At 43.4% G+C, this 20,776-nt stretch overlaps 1 long non-coding RNA gene across 19 annotated transcripts in view; it reads right to left on the reverse strand.

The window, feature by feature from the left end:
- Positions 1-20,776, reverse strand: part of LOC112990275 (uncharacterized) — a 262,631-nt gene that overhangs the window by 58,780 nt on the left and 183,075 nt on the right. For 14 of the 19 annotated variants that reach the window (XR_010385341.1, XR_010385337.1, XR_010385340.1 and 11 more), the window contains one exon: positions 9,271-9,387. The exons of 3 other annotated variants lie outside the window; for them this stretch is intronic. This is a non-coding gene — a long non-coding RNA (uncharacterized LOC112990275). Of the gene's footprint in view, positions 1-9,270; positions 9,391-20,776 lie in introns of all 19 variants that reach the window. 2 more of the 19 variants (XR_010385344.1, XR_010385328.1) reach the window with 1 other exon arrangement.

Below are 20,776 nucleotides of genomic sequence, written 5' to 3' on the forward strand. Positions count from 1 at the left end.
TGAAAACAGACTCGAAGGATCCACATGGCTTGCACAGACATGCAGTAACTTAATCACTTTCTATCTTGATTTATCCCTCAATATTTTCAGCATGAGGACATTATATACAGCATTCAGAGATGTTCAGCTGGTCACAGCACAGAGCCTGGCAAATTCGCTTCTTCTCCTTTCCCCTTTCTGCAAACTCTGATGTAAAAACAAAGGCCCCCCAAAGTTCAGAGTAAACAACCCATATAGAGTTAAAACTTAAATTTTCCACAGAGGTTTTGATGTACCATGGAGAAATGTGGATAATACAGCACTAATAGGATTCTCTAATGAAAACTCTTACTGCTAATTTGCATTGCACTTATACTGCTATTATTACTATTATTATTTAATAATGATAACAGATGATAAGGTGCTTGCACCAAGGAGCTACATTTGTGAACCGTGACACATCTCTCCCCAACACGGTAACAGATCTGTATCCTGTCTCGGCAGCTACAACAGTGAGATGAAAAACCTCACGGGACATTTTTGTTCGGCAGACATGGGGAGTGATTCTGCGAGCCTGCCATACAAGTCAGGGTCACGATCTAATCTGCAGAGCAATCCAAAGCCTACCGAAGCACATGATTTCGGGAGTCCATCCACAGACTCTGCTTTTAGCTGGTATGGCAGACCCTGTGCCTAGCTTCTTCTTCCCCTGCTCTGCATGTGTTGAACTCATGGGTAATTTCCATCTATGTTTTTCCCCATCCTCTTCCCCTTTGCCAGACATAAAATTTGAGGAATTTTCCACAAGTAAACTAAAGCTGTAGCAGCAAATGTGTTCAAATCATTGTGTTAAAAACAACAGCCAGCCCAGCCCAGAGCAGTCTGGATTCTTTCTCTACAAAACCAACTTCTGCCGCTCACAGACATAGGAACTGTGGATCGCTCTCAGCTGCTCGAGAGCATCCCGATGGGAAAAGGTCAGGCTTCATGCAAGAAGGCTTAAACCCATAATCAAGCTTTTGTTCTAAGTACATCTCTTCCACTAAAACCTTAATAAATATTAATTAAATGTTCAGGCTATTCTAATTTAATTTGATCAATTTGCTTCTTTCCAGTCTAAATAAAAAAGAGGGGGAGAGTAAGAGAATTATTTGTATTATAATTATAATTAAAAAATACCATCTGTGCCAGAGTTTTAAATCAAATTAATGTTTTTCTTCTTGTTGCAAGGTTACAGTGAAATTCAGCCTTACTTGAGCATCTAGCCACATTCACTCCACTTCTCCAAGGGCTGCAAGTTCAAGCAGCAGGAAGGAATAAGCAAGCTTGACGGGGCAGAAAGGAAGAGGAGGTGGAAACAGCATGTGGTGCAGTGCTGAAGCCAAATTGCCATGCTCCCTGTATTAAAACTATGCATTTATTTAGCACCTTTGATTAAAGGCTCCCTGAGTGATCCAGAAACATTAATTAATTACCATCACCCCCTGGCACAAGGCCAGCGCACGCTACAGGACATCCCCGGTGCCGCTGAGGCCAGGCAAGCCGTCTGGAGGACGGACAGGCTCATCATCAGGGTCACCATGAGACCATCCTTGGAGCCATAGCTTCTGATAAAAGCTTCAACACATGATTGAACTTAAAATTTACCTAAATCATGGTCCTTTGCTGAATCTGAGTATTTGGAGCATTGATCAGTAAAGCGTCTTAGGGCAAGCAGATTCTAACTCCATTGATTCAACTAAAATCTTTCACAGCATTTAAGTAAGGCATGCATTTACTCTTACTGTTTCAAGGACTACACAGACAAACGTGTACTTCCTACATACTGATACTAAATTAAAAAATGGGATACCCTATAGGTCATCAATTCTTTCCAGCTATTGTAGTGCTGTGCACTGTGTTCAGTATCTCCTGCTTTGGTCAGTCCAATATTAAATTACTCAGGATTCATAGAACTTCCACTATTTCCCCTGGGAGACTCTTTCACAAGCTATTGGGCTTTAGTGTTAGAATTTTCCCCTTATATTCAACCTTTTTTTCCATTTCTATTATATTATCTGATTACGCATCGTTATATCTCCTGGCAAAGTGCTCCTTCCCTTCTGATCTTTGCACTGGTTGGGTGCCTGAAGATGGGTGGTACCAAGCAGGACCTGCTAGCATCTCAGGATCAGCCTTAATCTGAACTAATCAAATGATGACAGCCCCTCTGAAAAGAGAAGTAATTACACAGTATAGATTGTATGTATCTCTCAGGAGATGAAGACTTAGATTTGATTATCTAAATTCTCCTTAATGCTTTATGATGAAGTTAAGGATGAATATTGCCTTGAAAGCAATTCAGCCAGAAGTTCTTCGTAGAAAGAAAGGTCTGAAACAAATGATCTAAGTCAGCAAGAAGATACTGCAAGGCTAAGGTTTCTGTTTAGTTGTTCAAGATATAATCAGAGGAACTGATTTAAGGTAGCTGGAGCTGGACTGATTTGAAGTAATATCTCACTGATGTAAAAGCAGGTTGCATTGGCCAAAACCTATCCTCTAAGCCAGTATAAAAAAAAATAAATAAAAATAAATCCCACGCTTTCTTATTTAGTTTTGATCCTTCACCTTAGCCAACAAAAGAGAGAAATCAAAAGTTTAAGTGACATCTGCAGCCATGGCCCACGCATTAGAACAGACTGAAGGTTTTGCAAGTACTTTCAAGCTCTGCGTATTATAATCCATGGACAAGTATGCAGCTTCTAAATCACTTTTCACTGTAATGAGATTAAGTTATTTATATACCAAAAAGAAATGTGCCTTCAGTACACATGACATCTGTGGGAAGCCAAGACTCTTTGCCTCCTGTGGAAGAGGCTTGCAATGCCAAGGTCCTGCTGCTGAAAGGCCCCTGGCATGGAAAGGCTTGGTCAGACTGGAGGTCACGGCTAACAATCCTCGGAGGAGCACCACACTCCCCTCCTCCCCGCTATGTGGTTGGGAGGCAGCTGGAAGGAAAGAGGTATATTTGGATCCTGCTTAAATATTGATCACAGCGTATTTTTGCTAAAACTGAAGTCTATCGACTCATCTGTGAGTCTGCAGCCTTGATACTTTGCTGAATGTTTTCCTGGAGATGGGCGAAAGCTCCTTGAGTTACGATGTTAATAAGCGAGGCACAGGAGGAGTCCCTGATGTTCAAACCACAACCTAAGAGCAAACATTTTTCATTGGCAGAGGTCTCTGGATACTCCGGGTGTTTTAATGTTTCTCTATCAGCTGTGCTGATGAGCCTTTAATATAAAGGCTTTGGAAGCTAGTTAACTGCAATTCCTGCCGCTCTCAAGAGCATGTTTCTGTTGTTATTTCAAATTCGGGGCAGCCGGCCACTCCAGAGCCGCTCGGAAACACCGGGCATTGATACCGGCATCACGGGTCTTTTCTTCCATGTGTCTCATACGCAGTTCCTCCTCTAGCGCTCTACTTCAGCGCATAATCAACTGTGTGAATTTTATCTTTGACATCGTTAGGGAGCTACTTGCTGCCCTGAAGTTGGTCGAGTGCCTAAGGGTGTTGCTCAATGCAGGCAGGGGCGGGTGCCGGTCCCCAGCGAGCCGGGTCCTGCGCCCAGCGCGGCGGGTAGTACACGTGCACGCTGCTGCGGGATGGAGATGCTCAAATCAAGGTGAGATGCCCACTCCCCTGTGCGGCTGGGCTCCAATGGGCATGCCCTCTAAATCCCGCAGGAAGGAAGATGAGGGAGGGGAGTGTGTAAGAACAGAACCCATAGGCTTTATATATACATATGCTTTTGCATTAGTCACTGGCAACAAATAAAGAAAAAGCCAACTATCCTGAATTGCTATTTGACCTAACCTGGAAACACTACAAGACTTCTCTGATATCTAAAATACGTCAGATAACAGTGTGATGGGACTGGCAAACTCCCATACAGATGAGCTACACTATCTCGCTATCAAGATTGTCAAATCCACAGCGCTTCAGAGAAAAACAAGTCAGGCCCTCCATACTCTCCTCTATTTTATTTGCCAACTTGTGCAGCACGCGCAGTCTGCCTGTCCCATGCAGCTTTCAGGCTACCACGAAGCGTAAGACTTGTTAATCTGATTATTTAAGGGACAAATCTCTCCTGCACATCTGTGGTTGCAGAAGGACCTCAAGGGAAAAGCCCAATGGAATTACGCCCTCAGCACATCTATACGTGGGAGTGAACCCTGTAGTTACAGCACAGGAGTGGAAGTCTTGAGTTTCAATCCTCTCTGACATTGATTCACTGATCCTATAGCAAGGCACCTGAATTCTCCCTTTCTCCCTCCCCAATCTGCAAAACAGGAATAAAATTGTCTATCATTGAGAATGCCATGGGTTATGCCTTGTAAAGGTCTGTATGCCCTTGGATAAACGATACTGTTTCAGTCTGAAGTATTTTCATTGTGTTTTTTGAGAGTTTCCTCTCAGATATGTCAGTGATTTGTGACAATTTCTGTATTTGTGATACAACATTTCCTTACTCTCTCTCCTGCAAATAGAGCAACTTGCAAGGACAAGCGCATCCCCTTCTGCTATCAAGCCTGGGACAGGATATTAGTTTTTAAAGAGAGAAATAGAGCCAAGGCTTCTCCTTTTTCATCAAATCCTATTTGTTTTGTTTTTCCTAAAATATCTTAGGGCTATTTAATAAAAGTGAAAATGTTAATAATTTTTCAGGGAATTGTTGCCAGTTGATAGTACCTCTTTCCGCAGAATTTTGTGTTTCACCAGCTACTGCTTCATGAGTCTCGGAATAGATTTTTATTTTATTGGTTTATATTTAACAGTCTACTAAAGTAGGCAAACCTAATCATTCTCAACATATATTCATTTTCTTAAAAAAAAATAGAAAGAGAGAGAGACAACATTGGCCATATTCCCATCCATCTTCCATTCTTTTTTTCATTTGTCTCAAATGAAAAATTTTGACAGCAAGAACTTTTTTGGAAACAGACTGTCTTAAATGAATTTTAAAGACTATTCTCAAAAGCAGATTTAAAATTAATTGCAGCACATCATTTTAAGGCAAGTTTTCAGCAGTGAGCTTGCAGAGCTAGACCATGCAGTCTATGTATCTTGTTAAAACACTTTATACTTCTTATATTAAACATGTTCAACAAACTGCTCTCAGATGGGCCGGTCTTTAACCGGCATCATTACCATGCTTCTGCACACCTGCGTCACCATGCTGCAGCAAGGTCAGGAGCACGCATCCAAAGCCAGCCCTTCCCAGACCCCCTAGCTGCTGCTGTCTTGCAAAGATAAAGGAATAGCTCAAAACTCCAGAATCTCCTCATTCCTGTTTTGGAGTCTGACCTGCGACTTAGGTTCTAAAGGGAAATGTTCTTACGACCTGCTGCGCTGGGGCAGATTATTATATCAGGCAGCTTGTCCTATCATGCTGTCTCCAACAGTACCCCAAAATAAATGTCCACAGGAGAACAGGGCACATTACCATCTTGCTGCTATGCACGTCCAGCTTCTGATTGAGAGACTTATTCATCCAGAAATTGCAGCCAAACTGTTGTGTTTAATAACTGCTACCAACACATTCCTCATGAATTTGTCCTATTGCTTTCTGAACTCCTTTGTACACTCGTGCTGTCTGTAACGTGGCAGCGGCAATGACTTCTGAGTACATGCAATTATGGGCTGTGTGAAAAATGACCTCTTCGTGCTTGTTTTATACCTGCTGCCTGCGAATTTCCCTGGGTGCTCCCTTGTTCTTCTAAGGAAAGAAATATCTACAAGTGAACACGGTTCCTGCTGCTCTTCCAGAGACCTGTCTGTTCCCATTACTGGGAATGGTTATTGAAGACATATTTACTATTGTAAATGTGCTAGGTTTCATGCTTTTATGAAATAAATTCAGCCATACTTGTGATTACGCTCCAGTATGTTTTTAACATATCGTGAAACTGTATGTAGTGTCAGAACAGGCTGATTTTTAACATATTTTAAACAAATTTTTCTCTTCATTAAATTAGAATAATTGTCACAGCATAATGTAACTTAATGTCAAAATGTAACACACGAGCCTATCTTCCATATTGTGGTAATTACATGTTAAATCTATAGCCTATGTTAAATTTGTTTTTTCAACATATGCAAGGCAGTTTCAGGAGTTATTTTTCCAGAAGCGCTGCGGGGAAGGTGCCGCTTGCGGGGGGGCGCAAGGGAAGCCAGCCAAACCCGGCCCAGCGCCGGTGGGACTGCAGCGATCAGCCGCTCCTCCAGCTCCCAAACAGCAGGGCTCCGCCGCGCGTGAGGTTATCCATGAGCAGTCTGAGTCCCTTGGATTAAATGACACCGGAGGGAATATCTGCTAAAGGAGGTATTCAGCTTTCTGAAAATGATGCCTTGCAAGAAGCTTCATTTAAGAGCTGAGATTGCTGCAGTTACGGCCCAGACACCCCATTAACACCAGCAACGAAGCAATGCACACATCATCCCGTCCAAACACCGCTCTCTGCTATAGGGAAGCAGTGTACAAGCAGCCTAGAAAGCATGCTCAAAATGAACATTTTCCATAATGATGCCACAGAATGAAAGTCCTGTTAACACCACATTGCTGAGCACCTGAAAAGAGAGGATAAAATGTTTCTCAAGAGGCCGCCAAACCTGGAAAAGCAAATCACTAGGGCCAAAGAAACTGAGATTAGATTGAACTGGTAAGATGCTGTCTATCTGTTGGCCTGCCTCATAGCAAGTGTTATCTTCATGTTCCTGTCCTTTAAAAAAAAAAAAGGAAAAAAAATCCAGGAGAAGGCAGGCTGTTCAGGAGATAGCTGGAGGCCGAGTCGGATTTGAATTTTGATCAAAGTTTTCCTCATTTGACATGCTTTTCTGTGTCTGCATTCCCAACCTATATTTTCTTTTTCTTAAAATAATGCTTCCCATATAAGAAATCTTGCCTTAGCCACCATACTTAATAAGGAACACCATGCTCAGAAAAGCACAGTGCTGCCCGGTGCTCTTTCTCCAGCATCTTCTTTATTGGAAAAGGAACGTGGAGAGGCCTCTCCTTCTCCCGACACTGCAGCTCCGTTACGAGCACGCGGTTTGACACAGGTAGCCTTCAGTAAAAACAAGTCATCCTTTCTTAACCCGTAACATTTCCATGAGTAAGAAGGAAGCCAATTTACAGCCGATGGCACAGTTTCCTGATTTGTTTCCCTCCTCAGAGTTGAAATAACATAGCCTCCAGTCTTTTTTTTTGTGCGTGGCACAAAGGAAAAATGTATAAATATCAGCAAATGACTGCCATGGCTGAGAAGCCATCTGGGAAGGGCCCTCTCCAATTTCCGTCTACAGAAATTAGCATTCATGCTGTGTCAAATCTGCAAATTGTTTGTTTGCTTTGAAGAAATGTACAATATGGTCCAGATTGTTGATGCAATTGTTTTCTGAAGCTTCTTTCTTGTGGACTGTGCCTTAGTACATTATTCTAATTACACAAAAGACAGCAGCACAGCAACTTAACAGTTGAGTTGGGCAAAGCCAGGGGCAATGTTAAACAAAGAATAACATTCAGCAGTCAGAGGAACGGAATAGGGAAGGTATCCAGCTGGCTTGCTTTCTGCTGGTCTCTCTTCCGCTGCGGCGTGACTTCGCCGCGTGCCCGGCTGCGAGCTGCCCGCAGACCCCCGCCTGCTGCACTGCCAGGGCTCGTGGGGCTCCCAAATTCAGCAGGCTCCCGAGGCCCCGGCCAGCGCCCACATTCCCCGCTCCTGGTCCAGATTAGCACATCTGCAGCTGCTTGGTTTAATCTGACCGAAGACTGGTGTGCCCATTTATGTCTAGCGGTGAGATATTGGCTTTTCCACTCGGTTTGTTCAGATCTCACTGCAGATGAGAGCTGTGAGACAGGCCCGATGTCTTTTGCATTAACCCATGTAATATCGCTCCCTCATACACTGCAAAGCCACTGCAGTACTTAAAAATATGGATTATCCCCAGGTTCTGCTCCTCTTGATGATTCCACTTTATTTATCTTGCTATTCCTATTTCCTTAAAAGTATGTTTTCTTCTCAGGCTACTAACTACTGGAAACTTGAAGCAAGCCACTAAAGTTTACGCATCAACTTATCACTTTTTTAGCTGTGAATTCATTTCCAAAGGGGTGGTTCGCTTTAATGGAGCTGGGAATTGAATCATGCCAATATGTTTAGGGACACACAGAAGCCTACAAGAGGGCTGGCCATCAGAAAGGCCTTGACCAGTTTAAAAATTAAAGCACAGTTTGATCAAGCATTCTTATCTCTTTATGATTTCTTTCCACACTCTAAAATCTTCATTTTCTGTGGATATTCAATAAAAGATTTTCTGCACTCTCTGAATTTCAACTATTTTTTGATTCCTTGCAGTCACCATTTCAGGGCCAGAGTTCAGTATAAACAGTTGCATAATGGTAGACATTTTCAAAGCAGAAAAACTTTCCTCTACCAAAAGTGAAATTCCAGGTCAACAAATGAGAGTCGCTGCAGACTTGCGGACAGAGAGAAGGAAACGGAAAAGCAGCAGCAAAAGCACTGATCTACAGGCGGTCCTCTCAGCCAGCCTCTCCCTAAACTCCTGTTTCTCCTCTCCTGTGTTGCATTTAACTCTGGTCATTTCTTGGCCATGTTCTCCTTTTCACTCAGACCCAGAGCATGGGACCTGCACCGCTGCATCACCTAACCAGGAACGGCCACCGAGCACCTGCGTGCGTGTGTGTGTTTGCACACGCATGTGTGTGCACATGTGTGTGTGCACACACATTTTTGAGGTATGTGTGACATTGCAAATACAACTTGCATCTTGGAAACTCAGGAGCATTGCCGTAGAAATGGCAGCTGGGGTTGTTAGCTCATGCCCTAAGGGACCACGAGCGCTCCGCGGGTCTGCTCCCTGCTCGCGTCCTCCCGGGGACAGACTCCGGCTGGGGGAACTCACACAGCTGGACAAAGAGGGAGCTGGGTTGGTCCATAGGATTAATTTATAAGCACATGTACATGTACACATCCACATTCACAGAGAGAAATTACAGTAGCTGTTGGAACAGGAAGCAATACGCCTGCTCAGGAAAAGCAAATCTAACTAGCTAAATGAGTGCTTAGAATAATAATAATTGCCATTACTATTGCAGGCTCTCCTTGGGATACTGTGCAGCTGAATACTTATTAATAACTGGCACCTCATGGCAGTTCAGCAAGCCGGGAACGCTGTGTTATTCCCATTTTACAGATGAGCTCTGAAACACGTAAGAGAAATGTGAATTACCTTTGGCAGGGCAAGGCCTGCAGGCTCCTGGGTCCCCGGCTCAGCACCTTGCACCATCCCTGTTCCCAAGGCAGAGGTAAGAGCTCAAGAGTCCCAGGTCCAATTTTTCTACTCATCCTGCTGGAAACAGTGTCTTTTTAGAAGGTACCACTAAGAAATGCGGAATAAATGCCCAGGGCCACAGGTCAGCAACACTGAGCAACAGCTGTCAACCCTCACCATCAAATCACTGAATGAGGAAGCAGTTAAATAGTAGCAGAATAATTGCAATTGTTGCAGAAATTTGGCCTACAAAGTCCTCCTCTCCTTTGATTAGTTTGACAGGTTTTTCTTTTGAACAACTTTGTTTCTTTGCAGATTTGTCTACTGTGGAAGGTCAGGGTACTACATTGTACTCTGCATTATCTCTTCCCTGCTTCCCAGCGTTCACTCGCATCCCCAGAGCCATCATGCCTTCAGCACCTTTCCTGCAATGCTTTGACGCTCCCAAATCCAGCTGAGACTTCTCAGGACTTTAATTAATGAGATAACAAAAGGGAAAACACCCAAAGAGTGAACCCCTGAGTTGAAGACTTTATCTGCTCTTTGCAGCTGCATCTTTTTTTCTCTTTTTTTTTTTTTTTTTTTTTTTTTTTTTTTTTTTTTGTGTGAGCTGCATTCCAGGTCCGTCAATACTGTTTCCCATTAAATTAAATAGCTTATTGACTGGTGTGAGACGTAGCCACAAGGCCGATAGGATCCGAGTGCAGCACTTTCTCAGTGCAAACAATCACAGGTCACTGCACAGTAAATCAGTTGGTAATGGAGTTTGAACTCTGCGAATCAGTTCTGTGTACCCTTTTTATTTGTTTTTAATTTGTATCAATGGTAATTCTGTCGGTTTCAATTTATGTGACGGTAGCAGGTTGCGGAGCAGCGGAAACACCATTTTTCTTCTTGTTAACCGTTGAGCTCGCAGCACCTTGGCAGCCAAGCATTGCAGAACTCACAAGTGTTAAGATTTCTTGGTATCATCAAAATCCAAAGCTGTTTTATTTTCCTCGTACTCTTTTTTCATCAACGATATCACCAGACCTGATTCCTCCATATAAGTGTGCACTAGCCCATGCCGGCTTCTCACTGACCTGCTGCACCACCGAGCGCTGCCGGCTTGCACGGGACCCCACGCGCTGCTGGGCAGCGTCAGGCGCACGGTCCCGCGTACGGAGCCTGCCTCCGACTGTAGCAGCAGCCGATGCTTAGCTGGGGAAGAGCCTCGCACAGGGTGTTAGGCTCTTATATAAAGACACTTCCCTGGCATATTTTTCTAGTTTCCAGCTATCAGCAATTTAGTGATTTCTACCTGGGTTTGAAAACTGAGCTGTCATTAATGGACTTTTCTCTACGAATTTGCCTCATGCCTTTCTGAACTCATTTCTATACTATCAGCATCTGTGATATCTTGTGGCATAGAATACCACAATTTAATTACAAATTTTATAAAAAATGATTTCCTTTTGTTGCTTTAATCTTGCTGCCTTATAATTTTGGCAGGTGTCTCCTAATATTTGCTTTGTGAGAATTAATGAATAACCATTCCCTACAGACATTTTTTATGCTTATCAATCATCTCCATGCTAAGGTAAAGGTCCTGGTCTACTAGTCTTTCCTCTGAAGGAAGCTGTTCTGTATATATGATATCCCTATTGCCTGGCCTGGCATCTTTTCTAGCTCTCTCGTGTCCTTTTTTGCAGTAAGACCACAACTGCGTCCAGCACTGTAGATGTGAGCGTACCAAAGATTTATGAAGTTGCATAAGGTTTTCTTTCATTTCATTTTCTATTTCCTCTTTAATAATTCATACTATTGTTCTTGGCTTTTTGGCCTTTGCTGAGCCTTGAGATTACAATTTCAGAGAACTATCCACAGTAACTTCACAGGCATTTTTTGAGCAATAATACTTAAATTGGTGTCCATGTGTTTTACTGTTATTTTTCAGGTGTTTCAGTCACTACGTCCATGTCCCTCTATTCCTTTTATCAGGTGCTGTGTTATTTGTACCTGTTTAATATCCCCACTGTTTTGCTTCTTGCTTGGTGTTTAAAAGGAAGTTTTTGAACAAAAACAAGCATAAACCCTTAGTTAGCACTGACTAAAGTTTGCCCCCTCACCGCTCATGCATCCAGCCTTTGAAAGCCTGTAGTGCTTAATGGATTCATTGAAGTGATAATAGGAGGTGACTGCATGTCAGGTTGTTAAAACAGTGATAATACATCCCACTAAGGCAACATTATTATCTCCACTAACTGCATTATGATGGTCAGGGAATGTCTTCTGAAATTCCCATAAACACCAAATGAATTCGCAATGTCTAGGCTACTTGTTACAATGCTGCCAAGACAAGAGGTACCATTTTGTCTGGGTGCATGTTTGCTTGGCATTAAAAAGGGGATGTGCAGAAAATGTCTGTTTGCAAAGTCACATACACACACGTTTCTACTCTACAATATTTTGGGAATCGACACAGACGTGTTAGGAAAACTGTCACTTGCATAAACTTCTTTGCAACCAGAGTGTGATTTTTTTTTTTTCTGGAGCCATTAATCAAAGGCTAGAATGGAACCAGCCTGGCAAAAAGAAAGAAAAAACATGAACTCATAAAATGCACTGAGCAAATACTTGGATAAGGGCTGGAGAAGTAGACTGAGGAACTTGTATGTCCAGATATCCACATTTTCCACCCCAGCTGAGGCCTTACAAGCAGTCATCAGCATATCACTATAGAGGCCTGGAAGTTGGGAGGTTCCCCAGCAGCTGCTTCACACTCTAAACTCGTGTTGCTTGCTCAAACACAACGCCTGCCTGCTGCTGGCCACTCTTATTTGGGGCTACTGGGTTAAACCGGCTTTTGGTCTGGCTTGGTACTGCTGTTTTTATGTTCTTACAACTGTCACCAAGCTACTGAAGTGGAAATGCAAGTACAGGGGGGCTAAAAGTCAGATTTGCGAGAAATATGATCCTGTGGCACACAGGGACTAATGGTGATTACTGGGGCAGTATCTAGTCACTGCAGACACAGAAGGAAAACCCGCTGCCCTGGGCACCGGACGAGCCTGGGGAAGGGGGATGCCTGTCCCGGACTGTTCACGGAGAGGGTCGGCTAAACGCGGCAGAAGGGGGAAGGAGGGAGGCTGACGGATGACCCCATCCTAGCCCGGGTTGGCCTTAGCACAGCGGTTTCCATCCTACGGTTTGCGGACGTGAGCACAGCACGGCGAGGGGGCTGAGGACAGGGCGAGGGGGGGTGGCAGGCGTTTCCTCCCCGGTAGCAAGGGGCAGAAACTACGGCATTTTGTTTCAAAAACTTGAGCTTAAATACCTCACCCAGGGATCCTGTGCCTGAATCCAAACTGAGCCGACATCTTCTTATTTCTGATCTAGAAGCTGTTATTCAGCCATCCTCTGAGTGAAGAAAATAAAAACTAGAACCAGCACAAAGCCCTCGCCTCCCACGTGCTCCTCCTCCACCGAACTCCCTTCTCCGAGGAAGGGAGCAGATCTGATTTTCCGGTTTGTGGCTTAAGCGCCTTCATTCAGAAAGTTATGAATTTTTTTCCAGACCAGCCAGAGCACAACTTTTCCCTCCCAATGCCTAGGTACAACCTGGCCTGGTTAATGGAGGATGTCTTAAAATCTTAATTTAGAATTTCAGCTTAATTTAATCTTAAATCTTAATGTAGCTGGAGCTTAGCGGAGGCTCTGTAGCCTGTGGAATTAAGCTAATGAAATCTTTAAGGACCATTAAGAAATAATAGATTAGGTGGTCGTTCTTCATGAAGCTTTTGTTTCTGCGATATTTGATTTTTCCCCTCTTCTTTCCTCCTTCCTGCCAGTCTGGGAGTGATTCGGGGTGCTGCCTCCGCACTGTGCCACATACGTTGTCATGGGCTCTGGCGGTGCTAAAACCCTAACAAGGATGAAACACTACGAGACTTAGGCAGCTATTGAGTGTCTGGAGCTTACAGGGAATACTGCTGTTATCAATACTATCTAAAACTCAGTGTCTGTAAACAGATTTCAGCACGAGAATGTGCTTGGGGCTGCACAGGACCATCCAAGGCCAGGCACAGAGAGCGGCAACGTTAGCTGAGATGCCCACAGCATGTGGATCCAAGTGACATAGCCCTGGCAGGAGTCTTTCTCGCGCTGCTGGACTCCCTGCTGGGCGACAATAAGTAAATACCCCTTAACTATATCTGAGGAAGAGGCCACATGGGATTTACTCAATCCAGACGAGAGCTTTCCTGTGGCTGTACACCTCTCCAAACAGACTGGAGAAGCTAATAGAATTTGTCATCACTTCTATCACACAGCAAACAATCATGGGTCACAAAACTATAAATCAGAGGCTAATGGCTTTTCATCAGTGTGCTTTGGCCCTTTGTACACTTTTTAATTTGCTTTTAATTTGTATTGATTTTCCCCCAACTTTTGCTCCAGTCTTGCCTGGGTCAGCAGGTCAGGGAGCGTGCCAAGAGGACGATACTCTTACAGAAAGACAGAGAACGGAAAAACAGGTATGCAAATACGCGTGTATGTGCGCCACAGAAACGTCGGAGCCGAGGTGCCTGGGCTTGCCTGCCAGACCACACTGCTAGGGCTGCGCGAGCAGGAGCCTTGGGGCCGTGCCAGCCGAAGAGCTGCACCATCTGGGAATCTGTCAGCCGGCACAGGGTGATTTTCCTGGGCCGGGAGCCACCGCAGCCCTCTGCACAGGTGTGGGTGTCACCTAGCAGGAGAAGGACCCTGAAGAAGCACGGAAAGAAAATGTTGCTATTTAAACCCTCAAACCATCCTCAACCTGGAACTCCCCCAGCAGTGTTAAACATTCGCTTATTTACTGGTTTGGGTCTAGCTTGTCTGCACCGATCTGTTATTTGTTCTTTGTGACTGCACTAACATTTTTCATTTCCTAATGCTGATCAGCAGCAAGTTTCGAGCTTGTACTAGAGATTCTACTAATTGCAGAAAGAAAATACGATTTGATGGATAAATTGGGGTTGCCTTGTGTGGCCTTAGCAATGAGGGAGGAGGGAGTGGGCTCAGCGCTATCTCACAGCTCAGTGCTAACCACAGCATAGTCTTTCTTCTCTCCTCACCTTCACTCCTACGGAACAAACCCTAGATAGGAGATGGCTGATTGAATATCTGTGATAAACCATTTACAGCTTAGGCCTACCCATGCAAAGTGCTGTCAAACAATCCTGAATAAAAGTGTATTAATAAAAATCATGATCCGTACACAAACAGAAAAGGGCTAAATTCTTCAAATAAATGGCTCACAACAAATAATTTGACCAGCTCTCATGATCAGCTTACGCCCTGAAGCATGAAGATTATCAACCCCATGTAATTTTCTCCTAGCTGATGTAGCTGCAAAGACTATTCATATTCATATAAATGTCTAATGTCTAATCCTCTAATCTAATCCCCCCTTTTTTTTCTGCTTGTGCTAAAGCTCCACAGCCTGTACTCAAAAGCCCTCTGAGCAATGGAATTATTGATAAATTACTTCGGAAAGGTGGAGCACAGCACACATACCAAACCCATCAAGCTCCGGCTGTTCTTACAGAGTTTTTGTGTCTGTAGAAAAGTCAGGGTGTGAATTTGCTGGACAATTGCAGGTATTTTTCCTCATTGATATTTTTCATGTCCTTCCCTTGTGTCAGAGTAAGGTGATTATCTTCCACTGTTGCTTCCAGAAATCTTTAGAAATGGTCTCACTCCATCACTATGTCAATTAAGCTTCATCACTACAAATAATATAGGAGTCTGTTGGCCATATTATTTATTCTTCCTAAGAGAGTGCATATCCCTGGAACCTGAACTCAGCACAAACATGATCTTATGAGTATCAGAAATGAAGTACATCCTTTTTCACTCTCTCATTCACAGAACCTCTTTGGGCCAGGCTTGGTGAAGTCCTGTTAAGATAACCACAGTATGAATGCACTGTTAGACAATTTGCATCTTGCATGTGTCACAAGTTAAATGAGAAGAGACACAGCATTTAGATCACATGCTACTGCCAAACTTATATAATATAGCTGAACTGTGGCTAAGTATCCCAGAGCCATGCCTGGTTGCCGCCTACAGACTGAGGTTTTTGGAGGACCTACTTTACACCTACTTTACACTTACTTTAATCATCCATTTTATAACAGCAAAGAGCATATATTTATACCTGTTTTTTACCAGCATAAAATAAAAGGTAGCTTATAAGAACTGTTAATATCATTTCCTTCTCTATCATAATTTAAATGCGCTAGTTTGTACTTTCTACTTCCAAAGTACGTTATCAGATTACCAGATGACAACTTCCTGCTTCATTGCTGTTGTTTTATCATATCCATGACAATTTGAAATTAATGTATTCCTCACTTTCATTAGATACGCTGACTAGAAAGTCTCCTTATCATAGCACAATTTTCCTTTTGGAGGTGAAGCATATGTGACAAATTCTTACAGATATATTCATGCACAACTCAGGCGCGTACACGCTGCCCGAGCCGTCAGCGGTTCCTGGGCTGGGAGGTCCAGGCAACGTTTGGAAATGAGACTGTCCAAGAGTTGCAAAGTTTTGGTCCAAAGGAGTAAAGACCACAGGAGGACAGACTAGGAGATCTATGAATAGCGGGTCCCTGTTGCTTCACAGAGCCTTCAGGCACCAATTTGCGATCACAGCGTCGGCACGTTTGTCTCCCAGCACCGACCTTCCTTGCCTCCTCCGGCGTGGAGCCCCAGCTGGATCCCACCCACGCCAACACGGGAACACCGCAGCCAGCAGTGAAATGGTGATGGTCACGGCCTGGCTGCTTCCTCCCCTTCTCCTGCCTTCCTTTTTTTCTGAATATATTTAGCTTATACACAGTCTGGGGTACAGAAATTATAACTCTGGACACAGTTGAGGCCTCTGAGCATTTCTATAATAAAAATAATAAATCTGGAACTGGTTTTCACTCAGAATCAGACTGAAACTCATCAAGCTATTATCTCACTTAGACCAACAAACTAGCATCAAATGGGAGCTTCTTTCAGATCACTATGGACTTGGACCAATTTTGAAATACTGCCCTAAAGCAGAAAGACTTAAGATCCTATTATTAGTCCCCTGAGGCCAGTCAGCTTCTCCATTAACTTTTAGCTCAAACTAATAGCACATTCATAAGCAATTTTGTGGGTGACTGTATCTGAGACTTTAAGCTGCTGTAGTTTTTTTTTTCTTTAGACACTATCTTTTTGCTTGATGATATGGAATTATTTAGATGACAACTCACATTAAAAGAACCTGTGCTCTTTTAGGCAAAGACTTTTTTCTTCAGACACCACTGTTACAAAATTGTTCTAAATCTACTGACTTCAAGGGACACAGTTTTGCCATGATTAAAAAAGCCCCACTTTTTCATTTGAATATTTTGTCCTTTTTAATAGCTTAAACAGACATTTCCACGTCAATAGGTTTTCAGCTGTGTTGTCAGACAAAGCTGCTATTCTGTACTGTTAATCTTCCACACGCTTTTCACAGATACCAAATCTTTGCAAATACAAATAACATTTTTTAAAAATATTTCTTTCTTCCTATGTTGTACGTTCATCTTCATTTCAATTTAACCTTGACTACGGACAGAAAGATGACAGCTCCACTTTCTTCTAGATTCTTTGCCCTCCGTTACATCTGTTGCATTCAATAATGCAAAAGAGTTTTTGTGTGCATTTGTCTGAGTGTGCATGAGCATGAGGACACATGCATGTGTCCTTCAAAAACACAATGCCAGAGTCAGCCACAGGGAGAAAATCTCCCATGAGAAATTCATAATGAGAAATATCTTCACTAATCCAGAGAAGAAATACAGGCAGGACATAGACATCCCACAGCACATTCACAATTTCATACAACAAATTCTCTTATTTTCTTATCTCATGTTTCTGTTCCACAAAAATAGCTAATGTTGTCATTTGTATTCCACTTGTTCATTTTGGGGGAAAATTTTATTTGAGGGACTGCGTGGCTCAAAAACATTGGTAATACACATACAGAGTCCTTCCCCCAGAGATTACAAGTTCACATCCTTGCAACTCTGCAGTGCAGAGGGAAGTTTTTCCTTCACAGTCTGGTGTCTTGCAGCAGATGACTTGCCACTTCTGATTCGAGCTCTACGAGAGTACCTCGGCAACTGCCTTTCAGTGGAGCCTCATTATCAATTTCAGCAACACATCTAAAGGTTAAGTGCCAACCCAGTAAAGCAGTTAACGACAAACTTAGATTTGGCATGTGTTTATATGCTAAGTGTCCATAAGTTAGTCATATATTGAGATGATCTTCTGACCAGGGATGCTTTGGAATTAGTGAACTGCATGTGAATGCGGCAGTAACGCTGAACTTCTGTCCTCTCCGCAATGTGCCTCCTTGCTCGGACAAGACAGGCTGGGGAGAACCGCTGATAATGCACCTCCGAGGCTGCTGTGACGGCTTTGTATTTGCAGGCACAAGAGGTCTTCTCCTGGATGCCCAGGCCACGCCGTGCGTCCTCCCTCCAAGCTGCAGGCACCGTCAGTGGGAGGGCTTCCTCAGGTTGTCACGTCACTTGCCCTGCACTACCTGCTCTGTAGAAGGACCTATTTTATTCCTTTCTTTGTCTCCCCCCTTGGCTCCAAAGCACTTGCATATCCGCAGGTACAGACCTACTTCACGCACTGTGTCTAGCTGAGATGAAAATGTGTGCTGTCCCGATAACCTCTCCCGAATGGCTTTACTGGCCACTCCATCCCCTGCGATAGGCTTATTAGCCTCTGCTCACGTACCCGTCTTAAACACCTTATCAAATCTGAGCCAAGATGAGGATAACAATCTAAGACCTGATTAATTAATTACTTGCTTTAAAACTGTAATTTTACAATATAAATAATCATGAAAACACTGAAGCAGTTTTAGTGGCATTAAAACCGAGGACTCCTTGCAAACACAGCCAGCAAAAACAGCTCTGTAAACTGCTTGTTTAAAACTACTACTCCCCCTTCTTGCTTGAGTGTAAAGTAGGCTGAATAACCCCCTGGCATCGACCCGCTGCATCCCAAGCACACCAAAGCGTGACGCAGTGCCAAACGCCTTCCGGCATGCCCCACGGGGGCACCTCCTGGGGAGGACTTCTCTTTACGGAGGCGAGGGAGAAAGAGACAAGTTACGACAGGTAGGAAACCTATGAAACATGTTCCAGGAGGAAAAGACAACTGAAGAAGCTGAGAGGAAACATCAAAGAATAACTGCTGGCAAAAGAGTAATGCAGGATGGTGCTACTATATCGGATTGATGGCTGAAGATGAGTTAGAAGGAAAAGCTTCTTGCACTGCAGCCTGTAAATACTGGGGGAAGGGACTCGCCTGCCTGGTGCACTGCTGGGTGGATGCTGGTATCCAGCACGTTGCTAGAGAGCAGCAAAAGGAGTGGGAGAAATTGTGGCCTTCACTAAGAACGGGACTACAACGGCAAGCTTTATGATGACGGAGAGAAAGGCAGCTGCTTAGGGAGAACCAGTACATGACTTGTAATCAGCTACAGGCAGGGTCTACGGCTCTAGAGTTCAACAGAAACAACTACCAGAGAAGATACAGCCGACAGGCTCAGGTCCACCAATGCAGGAGCCCTGAGGGTCCATCATCCTACACGGTCAGCAAAATCTGCTGCTACTTGGCACTCTTCATATCAACTTCTTAACCTCAGTCCCCTTGTCTGCAAAAGGGAGAAGATTGTATTTCCAGGATGGAGATCTCAAAAGCACTTCAAACGATTCGGAAGGCCAAAGCTCACTGGTGGTTTTGGGGGCACTTTTAAACAGCCTTCTGACTATTTTTCAAATGCTGACCTTTGACTAGGTAAGGAAATAAATAGACACATATATAACAACAGTCTATATGAAAAATAAAAATGTTGACATTAATAAAGCATTAAAGGATTTTTACACCCAACAGCAAACATAGACCTTTTATGCCTTATTTCTAGTTATATCTAGCAGCTGGCAGCTAATCCTGTGAAAACAAGAACAAATTATTTATATTCTTTTAGTATTCCATAAATCAAATATTGCTTTGAGGGCTGAACTAATATTTTGAGAATTGAATATGGGATTTGGTCTGGCTTGCTACATGCACTGAGTCTCTGTCTGGTGTGATTTGAAAAGACCGAGAGATATGAAATCCAGAAAAATACGGAGTCTGAAATGCAGGCAGCAGGAGGAAATAATTTACAGTAGTATTGCCCAGTTTGGCTTTGTATAGCGAGAGAGTTATGAAATGTAGTTATTGTGCTTTCTGTGTGGCACTTCGCTTTTAAATGCAGATAGTGTGAATCTATCAAAACATGTTATTTGTTTGCTTGTTTCTTTTCCCCTACATATGAGAAGACATCAATATAGTTTAACTGCAAAAATACACCCATCCACCCTCTGCAGCTCCTTTATTAAACTATGGTTTGGCAGGGAAAAAAAAAAAAGTCATATACAGCCACTTGTGTTTTAAAGAAATGGCAAAAACAGAAGCTACAAAACTTAAATATGGCCAATCTGATTTACATCTGGGCTGACAGTCTGTAAACCGTGTTACAGCAGATGGGTTCTCTGAACAGCCAAGTTATAGCCACCTGAAAAGCAGGGTTTATAAAAACACTGACAGACCTTTAACAGGAGCTGTGTGAGCATCGAGTGCTTCTATAAACAATATTTTATTGATTAGAATAGGCAGAAACTCTGGTTATTTACAACAGACTTTTTCATAGCATTTATTGATGTATCTAATGCTCAGAGGAGAAGGAGAGAGAACGGGCAAATATAATAAATGGACTGGATGTAACACCGAACTACTGCTGTAAAACAGCCCTGTGGAAATTAGTTAGTGGGCAAGTCACAAAAGTGAATATATTTCTGGTTGCCCAGAGTAGCGTGAGCTGCAGCTACAGGACGGCACTGCGCGCAATAGCACTCGTTTTCCCAACCCGAAGCCTTGCCGGGATAACATCTTATGTGGCATTTTTGTGGGTAACTCATTCTGCCCATGCACAAAAACAGCATGATTTTTTTTCTCCCTTAAAATAAATAAATGAACAGTACAAAGGAAGAAGCGGGCAGCATGTTGCAGTAAACTGTGCTAAAAACCAGTGTAAAATGACTGGAAAAAGCAGAAGCTGCCAGAGGAACCACAGGCTCCAGGGAGCATGACTGCTGCGGGAGCCACCGTCACCGGCGGTCGCCGGGAACAGCTTTCGGGAGAGGTGTGGGGGGGGGTGTCTCTAGATAACAAAGGTGCTCGCAATAAAAGTGTATTTTAGAGGGGATGAGTGAATTTCTATCCATTAGAGACCAGGATGAGCTATAAGCTGATGGAAATCCACCTCGTATTGCTCTGACGCATCCCACACGGCCCGTAGCTGGTACCAGCAGGCAGCAGTAACAGGGCCTGAGCACGACATTTCCTAGTC

Source organism: Dromaius novaehollandiae, chromosome 27, assembly GCF_036370855.1.
Source record: "Dromaius novaehollandiae isolate bDroNov1 chromosome 27, bDroNov1.hap1, whole genome shotgun sequence".
Lineage (NCBI taxonomy): Eukaryota > Metazoa > Chordata > Aves > Casuariiformes > Dromaiidae > Dromaius > Dromaius novaehollandiae.